Source organism: Zingiber officinale, chromosome 1B, assembly GCF_018446385.1.
Source record: "Zingiber officinale cultivar Zhangliang chromosome 1B, Zo_v1.1, whole genome shotgun sequence".
NCBI lineage: Eukaryota > Viridiplantae > Streptophyta > Magnoliopsida > Zingiberales > Zingiberaceae > Zingiber > Zingiber officinale.
Genome location: NC_055986.1, coordinates 162,375,266 through 162,386,025, shown reverse-complemented (window position 1 = coordinate 162,386,025; position 10,760 = coordinate 162,375,266).

Genomic DNA, 10,760 nt, shown 5'->3' with positions numbered 1-10,760 from the left:
TAAACTAAACCAAGCTTAAATAACTATTTCAATTATTTGGTTTATTTAAACTAAACCAAGCTTGACTGGACTCATTTACAACCCCTTCTCCATTGTAGTTGTTGCAGCAATAGGCTTGGAGAATGTCAAGTATGATGCGGGAGAAAAATAATTATGGGATTATGAAGACGGAGAATGACACGGTGCATTATAAATAGCAGATGTAGAATCAAATCCAAATTATGATTGCTCTATGTGGAAGCAAAGGAGTTGTGCAAAGAGAGAGGGCATCCCATGGGCATAGTTCTTGAAGAGAGCAAAGTAAAGAATAAAAGCTTGTGCTAAGAAAAGTATTTGGTTGGTACAGAATTTGTTCTCGATTTTACGTGGTTTCGGAAGAAGGTGGCTCCAAATTAAGACATGTTATAAAATATTCATAATATGTACGAATGAGAAATAACAAATGAATCATATTTGAAATTTAATCAATTTGAGTCTATATAGTATAATCAAGTTCCTTAGTTCCTTAAATTTGTTGAAAGGCTATAATTAATTTCTTTCTCAAATTTAGATCAGCTCAGCTACACATAATAATTTTAAATCAAATTGTTACTTGAAACTTAAATAATTTGATTTCACAAATAAATATTTGTCTACGTGACTTTAAACTCTTTGGCGTTTGTTCAATACCTTTCCCAATTTATATTAGTATATATTTGTATAGCAATCAAAATTATTATGTTGACCTAAACTTGTACAATTTTTTAAAAAAATCTGTTTTTTTTTTTTGAAGCACTTGGTCTCACTTTCATACTAGGAAGCAAAAAACATAGAAGAAAAATAAATCAAAATTCGGAAAAAAAAAATATAAAAAAAAATGAAAGCAATGATTTTCTTTTTTCATTTTTCATAACAGAATAAAATCAGGATTTTTATCTTGTGAAATCAATTTTAGAATATTAGGAAAACATAAATTACAAAAGAACAATTTTGAACTTTTCCGGGGCCTTAGTTTTTGCTCCGAAGCGTTTTTAAGAGGAAAAGCAATAAGAGAAGTGTTTTTTTTCTTTCTCATGCTTAGAACACTGAGAAATTGGATCTTTTGATCATTAGAACAAACCCTTAATGTCTCCATCTCCTTCATGATATTCGCCGACGTAGATCCTTTTGTCTCCCTGGGGCTTTGTTTTCTTCCACTGTTCGATGCATTGTCCTTCTCTATTTTTGAATTTCCTTTTTTTCTTATATTTTCCCAATCAAGAATAACCATAAATTACGTATTTCAGTGATTAGTTCAACTAAATGATGTCTAATGATTATGAGATTACTAAATTTACACTGATAATTATAAGGAGTATTGTTTTCTTGTACTTCTTTATAATTGCTCATGCGACTATTATTTTTAGGGCATCTTCAATAGTTACACCTATAAATGAAATTTTTTATAGTTCCATTGTGTCACATCAAAAATGAAAAATCTACTATTTTTTTTACCATGAAAAAACTCCTCTACAATTTTTTTATGAGTCCTACATTATAAATCATATAACTCTCTACATTACAAATCACACATCATAATGCAACACTACTTTATCATTAATTACTAGTTCCATTTTCAAGAGAAAGAAAAAAAGTAAGTTTGAGTTTTCAACACCATTCTTGAACTATAAATCTCAACTTTTATCCCTATAATATTTCAAACTTTTTTATTGAGGTTTTTTAATTTTATAAATCTTTCGTAAAACTTACATTGGAGATGTCCTTATCCACTTTCCCTTTTATTGTAAAATAATAGTACTTTCTTGAGCAACTGTATCCAATATCTATTTTTTAATTTTATGATATCTCTATTAATATTCACAAATTACAAAAAAGTTAACATAATTTACTTGTAGATAGATTACACAACAAATAATCTTACCATATCTCTCATATCTATGACTTTGGGGTGTAATCGAGTTGAGCCGAGTCAAATTCTTGAATGTTTGAGTTTGACTCGTTTATAATCGAGCTGAGCTCGAACTTTATTTAACGAATATATTCATACCTCACAAGCTTATTTGAGCTTTTATCGAGTATAAACGAGCTTAATAAATATAAATAGAAGTATAAATTATAAATTTAAATATTTATTAAAAATTAAATTATATATTTAGAGAAAATTGAATTTATCTTTCCTTTTCCTTTTCTTTTTCTTCTCCCGTCACCGTGCCACTCGTGTCGTGCCCCTCTTCCTCGCCTAAGCTCCTCATCTTCCTCTCCTTCCCCAACCTTAGCCGTCGACGCCTCCTCTCCTTCCATTGTTGTAAATGTTAAAAATTTCTTTTTATTGTGATAGTCACAACTGTTGTAATGTTTGATAAATATAGAGTTTTAATGCTATCACACTGTTTCCTCTGATAAATATTTTAAGTAGTATTTGACTTGGGAAGAAGTCTCACTATTCGAAAGAAATTTTAGATTTTAGTCGGACTCGATATCAATGGATTTGATCTCACTCGGAATAGATCAACGGATCTAATTGGGTTTTGAGATGTTAATGTCACCGAAAGATTTTAAGCATCAACTTGGTCATGTAAAGATTTCGTGCGGATACAAACATATATGAAGCGTGGAACCCTCATGCTATCCATCATAAAGATATCAAAATAGTTACCGGAGCAGTCAGAGCATTTTTTTTTTTATTTATCAATTATTTAAGACTCGAGTCATAATTTCAATAAATTTATAAATATTTTTTTCAATGAGTATATATATATAAATATAAAACTGATGATCTCATCGGTCCTCAATTTTCAAATCAAATTTTGCTCTCACAATCTTTTCTGTTGTTTTTAGTTAAATACGTTTTTAGCTCTGTTGGAGCCGGTATCTCCCGGAGAGCGCAAATTGATATGGATTGTCGAGGCTAGTGTTCGATATTATCTCCGTAAACGATATTGCTCCGCTACGGTGCTAACGGATAGCAGCAATTCGTTCCTAAGATACAACGACGAACGTCTCGGAATCGTAGCACTCCGAATTCCGAGACCAGCGAACCTTCTCGTAAGCTTTTTGGACTCTTTATGCACAAGATGAGATGAATGCTCAAGAGAGAGTAGAATAGATGAATTCGATGATTCGAATGAAATTTCCAGCATCTGAGGGTTTTATTTATACCAATTGAAGAGGTTGAATGCCTTTTGGGTGAGTGGATGTGTTCTTTGGGCTGGATCGATCTGGATCGTCCATTCTGAAGAGTTATAACCCTTCACATATCCCACTTTAATCTCATCCATCACCTGAGAAGAGAGCACCTGGTCTTTTTCTGAGTTAACTCCATTAACACAGCATCATTAATAAGCAAAGAATGCACATCGAAAATTTCCAATGTGGGACTATTTTCCCATGCATTTCCTTATATATCATTAATGAGTAATTAATGTTTATTTGGGCCGACTTTAAACAATTAACTTCTCATTCACCTTTAATCGGTTTTGAGCAAATTAATAGTCTAAATCTATCTACACGAAACGTAGATTTCAATTTTGAAGTCAATTATGACTTCTATCTATTGATGGCATTCCGATTTTTCCCTAAAACCGATATTGGTCCATTAAGGCTCCAATATCCAACAATCCCCCACATGAATGGAAATTAATGCAATGCGTGTATGCATGCTGACACTTTACAAGAGTCCAATCGATAAGTCATTGTATCGGGAGAGGTAGCTTGTGGCTTTGAACCTTCCGTAGTGGAATGCTATCGAGTATACTAGGCTGCGCAGTGAACGTGATGTCTTGAACTGCTCAGCTGTTGGTGTATACTAAGACAACAACATCCATACAGAGACCTATCTCACCTACTTTAGGTTCTCATGGTTGGTTCCGTTTCGGCCATGGACACCTTCTTGGATTCATGAGTGTTTCATTGAAGCGGCCTATCTTCACACTCATATAGGTGACACTTCTATCAGGAGTATCCTACCATACTCTACCTTATAAGGTATAGAAATCACTAAAAGCATAAGCTTAACCTCACTACATGAGGTAGGACAACACAAATTCATCCTAGAATTGAGATAGAGATAAAATATCTCATGTGTTGTAACACAACTTCTGTAACTTCGTTGTCCCTTTGAACCAAGATCTTGGGATCTCCAATCAACAAGATTGGATTATCGCTACAGTCGTTTTTAGTTGTAGATTTTTAATCTCATTCCTCTTGATGAGCAGTATACTTGATCTCAACTCAACCCTTTCATAAGAGGATCTGCCAAATTATCTTTGGACTTAACATAGTCGATTGCAATCACTCCATTCGAGATCAACTGCCTAATGGTATTATGTCTACGACATATATGTCGTGACTTCCCATTGTACATATTACTCTGTGCCCTTCCAATCACCGATTGACTATCACAGTGGATCAGTACGACAAACACAGGTTTCGTCTAGCTTGGAATATCTTCCAAGAAATTTCGCAGTCATTCAGCTTCCTCAGCTGCTTTATCTAGTGCTATAAACTTGGATTTCATAGTTGACCGAGCAATGCACGTCTGCTTAGTGGATTTCCAAGATACTACTCCCCCACCGATCGTGAAAACATATCCACTAGTGGATTTGGAGTCTTTTCTATCTGATATCCATTTAGCATCATAATATCCCTCCAGCACAACGGGATATTTTCCATAATGTAATTCATAGTTCATAGTATATTTCAAATATCTAAGAACTCACATCAATGCTTTCCAATGGGTGTCGTTTGGATTACTCGTAAAACGACTCAGCTTGTTGACCACACAGGCAATATCCGGACGTGTGCAGTTTGTGAGATACATCAAACTGCCTATTATCCGAGAATATTCCAACTGCGATAAGGTCTCACCATGGTTTTTCGCTAAGTGTTGACTTAGATCCATAGGTATTTTTATTGTAGATAGATCGTACGCATTAAATCTTTTCAATACTGACTCTACATAATGGGATTGTGTCAGAACTATCCCTTCTGATGTCCTGAGAATTTTAATTCCCAATATAACATCTGCTTGACCCATATCTTTCATATAAAAATTTTTGGTCAACATTTTCTTTGTAGTCATGATTATATCATGATTACTGGCCATTATCAGCATGTCATCTACGTATAGACAGATGATTACATAACCTTTAAGTGTGTCTTTGATATAAATGCATTTGTCACATTCATTTATTCTGAATTCGTTTGACAATATTACTTTGTCAAATTTTTCGTGCCATTGTTTAGGTGCTTGCTTAAGTCCGTACAACGACTTAACAAGTCGACACACCTTTTTCTCATTTCCTGGAGCCACGAACCCCTCGAGTTGCTCCATATAAATTTCTTCTTCCAACTCACCATTTAAGAACGCAGTCTTAACATCCATTTGATGTATTTCATGGTCATACAGTGCTGCAATGGCTATTAGCACTCGTATGGACGTAATCCTTGTCACCGGTGAGTAGGTATCGAAATAATCAAGGCCTTCCTCTTACTTGTACCCCTTGGCTACAAGTTTGGCCTTATACTTGTCAATTGATCCATCAGCTTTATACTTGCATTTTAGTATCCACTTACAACCTAATGGTTTATTACCAGAAGGAAGGTCTACTAATTCCCAAGTATGATTATTCATGATGGATTCGATTTCACTATTGACAACTTCTTTCCACATTGGAGCATCGGGACTAGAGAGAGCTTCACTTAATGTTCTTGGGTCCATTTCCGACATGAAAGTCATGAAATTTGGCCCGAACGATTTCTCAGCTCTAGCCTGTTTGCTACGACGTGGCCCTTCGCTTTGATCGTCAATAGTCCTTTTATAACAGCTAAGTTCGGTAATGTCATTTTTGTTTGAACTTCCGTTGTTATCATTTTCAACGTTTCCCTTCTTATTTGGGAATTCGTTTTCAAAGAATATCGCATTCCGAGATTCTATGGTTGTTCCCACATGAATATCAGGAATGTCTGATTTGTGAACTAGGAAACGATATGTACTTCTATTATGGGCATATCCGACAAATACCGCATCGAACGTTTTAGGTCCGATCTTTACTTGCTTTGGTTTAGGTACTTCGACCTTTGCCAAGCACCCCCACACTTTCAGGTATTTGTATGATGGCTTGCGGCCTTTCCATAGTTCGTATGAAGTTTTATCACTTTTCTTATGAGGGATTTTGTTGAGAATGTGATTTGCCGATAATATTGCTTCCCCCCACAAGTTTTGAGGTAAGCCTGAATTTATCAACAAGGCATTCATCATCTCTTTTAGTGTCCGATTTTTACGTTCAGCAACACCATTCGATTGAGGTGAGTAAGGTGCCGTTGTTTGATGGATAATGCCAGAATCTGAACAAAATTCATCAAACGGTGCACCATATTCTCCACCTCTATCGCTACGAATTATTTTAATTCGTTTGTCAAGTTGATTTTCAACTTTTGTTTTATAGGTTCTGAACGCCTCTAAGGCTTCGTCTTTACTTCTTAAAAGAAAGACATAACAGAACCTCGTGCAGTCATTGATAAAAGTAATGAAATACTTTTTACCTCCTCTAGTTTGTACAAATTTCAAATCACATAGATCACTATCTATTAATTCTAGAGGAGTCGTTGACCTTTCCATCGAATGGAAAGGTAGTTTCGTCATTTTAGCTTCCACACACACTTCACATTTGTGTGTTTCGTCAAGATTGACGTTCCGTAATAAATTTAGTTTGACGAGACATTTTAGAGTATTATTATGCACATGTCCGAGTCGATCATGCCACAAATTAAAACACTCAACCACATAGCTGGAAGCAATTATTTTATTACCATCAAATTTTCGAAGTACAATCATTACAACCATTTTGAATAGACTTTGTTCTAAGTATCCCTTTCCTACGAAGACACCATTCTTCGTAAGGACAAAGTTGTTGGACTGGAACACTAGTCTAAACCCGGCCTTAACAAGTGTCAATCCAGAAACTAGGTTCTTTCTGATGTCGGGAACATGGAGCACATCAATCAGAGTTAGCTCCTTTCCAGACGTCATCTTCAGAACAACTTTTCCGAGTCTGACAATCGGAGATGTCGTGGAATTGCCCATATAGAGCTTCCTTCCATTTATCGGAGTATACTTGGAGAACATCGCTTTATCTGAACAGATATGACGAGTTGCTCCAGTATCGATCCACCACTGCTTCGGGTTATCCTCCACTGTATTGGATTCAAACACGACCACAGTGAGATCCAAGTTCTCAAGAGAGGTTGTGACGTGGTTTGCAGCATCTTTTGGCCCCTTGGTCGGCTTCTTCGGGCGTCTGCAGTCCTTGGACATGTGTCCTGACTTTCTACAGTTGTAGCAAGAGCCCTTGAACTTCTTTACCTGAGCCTTCTTCTTGAACTGCTTTGGCTTTTTGACGTTTGGCTCAACCAGGTTGGACATTTCGTCAATAGTCCGCTTGGTTCCTCTAGAGTCGGATAATTTTCGATTATCCTCCTCTATTCGTAGCCTCAGGATCAAGTCTTCCAGTCCCATCTCCTTTTGCTTATGCTTGAGGTAATTCTTGAAGTCCTTCCATGACGGAGGGAGCTTCTCAATTACTGTAGCTACTGCGAATGACTCATTCAGCTTCATGCATTCGGCGTCCAGATCATGCAGTATTAATTGCATATCTTGGACTTGAGCTGAGACACTTTTAGAGTCCATCATCTTGAAATCCAGAAACTGGCCGACGATGAATTTCTTCAATCCGACATTTTTGGTCTTGTATTTCTTCTCAAGTGATTCCCACAAAGATTTCGCCATCTCCAATGAACAATACATGTTATACAGCGTGTTGTCCAAGGCGTTGAGAATATAGTTGCGGCACAGGAAATCTCCGTGTGACCATGCATCGCAGGCAGTCTTACTACCTTCCGAAGCGGTTGGCGGGTTTTCCTGCAAAAACCGTACAAGGTTTAGCGTCGTTAAATAAAACAGCATCTTCTGCTGCCATCTTTTGAAGTCGGCTTCGGTGAATTTCTCCGGCTTTTCTCCGTGCGGAATTGATGTTGGCGGAATGGCGGTTGGAACGATCGTCGGAACGTCGTTGGAAGTAGCCATATCAGATTGCACAATATCGTTTACGACTGTTGGAGCCGGTATCTCCCGGAGAGCGCAAACTGATATGGATCGTCGAGGCTAGTGTTCGACACTATCTCCATAAACGATATTGCTCCGCTACGGTGCTAACGGATAGCAGCAATTCGTTCCCAAGATACAACGACGAACGTCTCGGAATCGTAGCACTCCGAATTCCCAGACCAGCGAACCTTCTCGTAGGCTTTTTGGACTCTTTATGCACAAGATGAGATGAATGCTCAAGAGAGAGTAGAATAGATGAATTCGATGATTCGAATGAAATTTCCAGCATCTGGAGGGTTCTATTTATACCAATTGAAGAGGTTGAATGCCTTTTGGGTGAGTGGATATGTTCTTTGGGCTGGATCAATCTGGATCGTTCATTCTGAAAAGTTATAACCCTTCACATATCCCACTTTAATCTCATCCATCAGATCTGAAGAGTTGTGACCCTCATATCTCGCTTATTGTCATCAGCCATCAGATCTAAATCTACTGATCCATTCGATCTAACGCTTCAGATCAAGTCTCATCCCAAGTGGTCAGATCGTGACTCTTCGTGATCCAACACTCCAGATCGCATCACCGGAATCCATCACACCTCTTTGATCAACAGTAGCCATCTGTTTGCCCCAATCAACAGTCCAGTCATCTCTTCTTGCCCACGTGGATGCCACATAGGTATTGCCATGTCATATACGAGTCTGATACGTCACCCGAAGTGCAAAGTGCACCTACAAAGCGCCCATTGCGCACGTGGCGGGTGGCGGGCTCACAGGTGCGAGCAACTGCTCGCCCCTGAGAAGAGAGCACCTGGTCTTTTTCTGAGTTAACTCCATTAACACAACATCATTAATAAGCAAAGAATGCACATCGAAAATTTCCGATGTAGGACTATTCTCCCATGCATTTCCTTATATATCATTAATGAGTAATTAATGTTTATTTGGGCCGACTTTAAACAATTAATTTCTCATTCACCTTTAATCGGTTTTGAGCAAATTAATAGTCTAAATCTATTTACGCGAAACGTAGATTTCAATTTTGAAATCAATTATGACTTCTATCTATTGATGGCATTCCGATTTTTCCCTAAAACTGATATTGGTCCATTAAAGCTCCAATATCCAACAAGCTCTGATAAATTAATTTCTGAGTACGTAACTGGAGTTGAGCCAGAACCATGGGAGCTTGCCCATTTTACACCTCTTATTTAATAGTGCAAAAACCCTTGTGCTACCTGGCTTGAGGATATAAACTATAATTTTACGGACACATACAAGACGACATTATAAACTATAATTTTATTCTCTATAGTTTATTTTTATAAATGATAGATAGCAAATAATACATGGGATGAATACTAATTATTTATATATGTATTTGATTTCATTAAATATAACGAGTACAAAAATAGAAAATTTAAAAATTGATAGATGAGAACCAATTAGGTAATGTGTGCGCGCGTGTGTATATATATACACACAATGTGTGCGTAATATAATTCTAAGAACCAAAAATTAATTATTTGGGTAAGATTCGTCAGACTCGTGCAATAATTGTGACAATAATGCAAGGGTGATGCTAGAGAATCCCAGCAACAAACTACGGCTTCCCTATGTAAAAAGTTAATTTAATTTAATATTATACTTATCTTAGTAAAAAAAAACTAAGAAAAGTATATTTTTTAATATCATCGGCTTAAAATATTTATAGAAACTTTTTTGATCATAGTGTTGTCAATTCTAAGATGTGGAACTAAAGAGAACTATATTTTTTTATATATAAAACAATTAGAGAAAATTAATGATGAGAAAAATTGATAATAAAACGCCATAGCTGAGTCTCGAACTCTAGATCACTAATTGTTTCACTTGCGAAATTACTAATAAACCTTGGAATTATTTTTATTGTGAATAGAAAAAAGAACATTAACGTAAATTTATTTTAGGCTTCACCAAAGTTAGTTAGTAAAGGGGGGAGATTTTTAATAAAATAATATATATATATATATATATATATATATATATATATATATATATATATATATATATAAAGAAAAAGAAGGGTAGTCTTAGTGTAACGGTAAAGTTATTGCTTTGTGATAAAAAAGACACGTTTTCGAATCATGAAAATAGTTTATTGCAAAAAGCATGATAAGGTACGACTTAGTTCACACGATGCAGTAGACTAACCTGTATGTATAATCACCCACGTCGTAAAATGATGAAATAATATTAAAACATTGTCGTTGTACTCATTTCTTTCATTATAAAATGGAGATAAAATGTTTTGTTAAGTTCATTATCCTTGCCATGTATAGGACCTTTTTACTAGGACAAAATGGCCATGTGACATAAGTTCTACTTGTAAAAAAGAGAGAGGTTTCAAATAATTTTTTTTTTCTTTTATTTTTTATTTATAGTTATTTATTTAATTAATATATTAAAATAATAGTAATTATTATTTTAAGCAAAACGTCCTTGTAATTTATCTAAAATATTATATTTTAGACATTGAATATTGCATACTCAAACTCTCAAAAATATCTGACACTCATACCTCTCATAGAACTAAAATTAGTACAAAGATTTGCACAACATTTGTACAAAATACTTGCACTATTTGAAGAGCGGTACAAAATACTCATGGAACTTGACTAAAGCTCTCGTTACAAAAT